This window comes from Rhinopithecus bieti, unplaced genomic scaffold (assembly GCF_001698545.2).
Source record: "Rhinopithecus bieti isolate Rb0 unplaced genomic scaffold, ASM169854v2 scaffold_29349, whole genome shotgun sequence".
In the NCBI taxonomy this organism is placed as follows: domain Eukaryota; kingdom Metazoa; phylum Chordata; class Mammalia; order Primates; family Cercopithecidae; genus Rhinopithecus; species Rhinopithecus bieti.
In genome coordinates, this window is record NW_016812802.1 from 46,160 (window position 1) to 49,269 (window position 3,110).

Consider the following 3,110-nt stretch of genomic DNA (forward strand, 5'->3'; position numbering starts at 1 on the left):
TCCCATGCCTGTCTGACTCAGAAACCAAATCCTATGCCCTGAATCCCTGCACTACAGTGACATTCCAGTAGGTGGGGTGTGCCATGGAGAGCACCTTGATTGGCCGGAAGTGGCCCCGAGCTGTCTAACCAAGTCTCCTACCCTTTTCCGGGTACAAGTTCTGTGCCAAGACTTGCACGTCCGCTGTTGTGTGGACACAGCTCTTGGTTCTTCACTTTTTTACCTATGGCTTTCTTCACCATATCTTTCGTATGTCTCATTTGGCGAAGATTGCTAAATGGTCACCAATATCAGGTTCTGGTTTTTATGACACATGGTTTAATATATTTCTTAACATCCTTTACAGTTATATGTGACAGATGACTGAATTCTGGCCAATGGAGCATGAGTGGAAGTTGGTTATGGCACTTCCAGGTCTGGTTCTTAAAAATCTCCTACTTACGCTTGTTTCCCCTGCTGTCCATCTTGGGAGACATTCATTGAAGATGTCAGAGCCACTCTTAACCTGTGTCTTTGAGTAACTGCGTGGGGAAAAGACCACTCACCAACCTGGGCCTACCTTGGGCTATTGTGTGAGAAAGAGATAAAATCTACTGTTTTGAACCATTACATGATTGGGTCTGTTTGTTACTGCAGCCCAACCTACACTAACTCATACACTTACTTCCTGTCATGACTCCCAAGGACCCAACTCTCCTTTAAAATATCATTCCAGTCTTTGTTTAGGATTTCTGGAAGAGAAAGTGGTAATTTGGACCATTCCAAAAAATTTAGCTAAACCAAGGAGTCTATAGAAAAAAATCAAAGAGTGAGTGAATGAAAACTTCATGTTTTCTGTAGTTATAGCGATAATGTGATGAGTGACAGAATTTTTTTAAAAGGGAGGAATAGAGAGAAAGAGTCATTCTACCTACTCTGGAAGGCACTGGGGTGTGCGGCAGCAATGGCGGAGGTGAAGGGATCTTGTGGTAGCTCCTCATGGGTTTCTGCCTTGAAGGTTTCCTTCTCTGCCTCAACTTTGTGTTCAATCAGGAGAAAAAGCAGAGATGGTGAGGGTAAGAAAGAGAAGACAAGAGGGCATCGCCTTGTGCGATGTCGAATTTGGGGCAAGTGTGAGGAGAACAGCTCTCTTGCAATTAGCTCAGGAGTATGAGCCTTCCTGAGGACTGTATGAGTTCTGGATACTTCAGGAGTCCTCAGCTAGTGACATGGTTGATATGGCTCAACTCATAAACAACTTGGAGGTGCAACTTAATTCAGAAGGTGGCTCAATGCAGGTATTCAGGTCCATCACTGGCCCTGTTCAGAGCAGAGATCCCCCGAGATAGAAGCATAAATAATATGACTTCACCACTTCTGGATGCCGACCCCATGGAGAACCCAGCATTGTTTAATGACATCAGGTTTGAGACCCCAGAAGAACTTTTGGTGAGTGATTTCAGCCTGTCCCCAGCGGAACCAGTTGACTTCTCCTCTCACAAGCCCAAGGCTCCTCTCCAGCCTGTTAACATGCTGCAAGCTCCAGAACATCCTCCCAAGCCACAGTCTGCTCCCCAGATCCTTGTGGTGTTCACTTCAACATCAGTAAACATTCCTACTATTCTGACCACAGGCTCTGTCCTGACTCCCTCTCAGGGCACTGGTGGCTAGCAGATCTTACATGTTGTTCACAGCACCCCTCAGTCTGTCTTCCAAGTAAGATGGGTGACCTGAATGCCATCCCAGTGGTGGTGCAGTCTCTCCCCATGGTGCATACTACTTTGCCTGCAAATGAGGGCTCTGCAACCATTACAGTCCCACTCATTGGAGGAGATGGCACAAATGCTGGATCAGTGAAAGTTGACCCCACTCCATGTCTCCACTGGAGATTCCAAGTGACAATGAGGAGAGTGTAATTAAGAGTGGATCCTCAGCCTCACAGAGTCTGTAGGGACTACAGCAAGAACCAGCAGCAATGCCCTAAATGCAGGGAGGAGTCACTTGACTTAAGGAGAAGACGGATGCACCAGTGTAACTTTGCAGGATGCAGCAAAGTGTACTCCAAAAGCTCTCACCTGAAAGCTCACCACAGAATTCATATAGGAGAGAAGACTTATAAAAGGATCTGGGATGGCTGCTTCTGGAAATTCGCTCATTCAGTTGAGCTCACCAGCCATTTCTGCAAGCGCAGGCATCAAGCCTTTCCAGTGCATGGACTGCAACCGCAGCTTTTCTGGTTCTGACCACCTGTCCCTGCACCACTGTCGCCATGACACCATGTGAGCTGCACAGGTCACACTAGAGGAGCTGCACTGGTGTCTTTCCTGTTTGCATGTTGAGGTCAGGACTATTTTTTCCTCTGACTTCAACTTGCATCTGGAATGGAGTTGAAGCAGCCCGCTGAGCCAAGTTGAGGAGACTGGAGGAAAACATAGCTGGTCTCCTGTCGGGCTCTTCATATTCCACCTTCACCTCTCCACTGTCTAGACCTGTTTTTTTCAACCTCCACATGGGTTGAATTCCAGTGTGACACCCATGGCTGCCCTCCCATCCCCCCTGCTCTGAAATAGGACATTTTCCCTGCAGTAACAAAACAGGAATCAAACTCAAGGCTGTGGACAAACATACACTGCTTTTTTCTTTCCGATTTTTCTCTTGTTTTCTAGAACACTTATCCATATGTTTTTAAAATAAGTACCTAGCTGTGGTTTGATAGTGTCCTAAATTACTTTTTCCAAGTTCCAAGGTAGAAGGAGTGTAACAATGTAATTGATTGGTAAGATTTATGGGGATTCGGTTCCTGAGTATGAGGCACATTCCCAGTGAATAAGCTGAGTCCCATACCAAACTCAAAGGTTTAAATAAATCGAATCCTATTTCTTCTTAAAGTTTGGTTTTCAAAAGAAGAGGGAGAAATAGGGACAGAGAAAGAAGAGAGCTGAGAGAAAGAAAGAGAAGAGGAACTAGAAATATGAGAGAACAGAAAGGATAGAAGGGAAAATAAAGGAAAGAGAGGAAACAAGATAGAAGATACAGAGAAGAAAAAGCATATGTAAAAAAGGACTGAAGGAGCAAAATTAAAATCGAGTCACTCCACAGTTCTGAGAAGATAAGGCTCTCCTAGAAAGACC

General features: G+C 45.3%; 1 pseudogene; it reads left to right on the plus strand.

Moving 5' to 3' along the window:
- Window positions 1–1,208: 1,208 nt before the first annotated feature.
- LOC108511987 (Krueppel-like factor 8 pseudogene) lies at window positions 1,209–2,262 on the plus strand (annotated as a pseudogene).
- The last annotated feature ends 848 nt before the right edge of the window (window positions 2,263–3,110 follow it).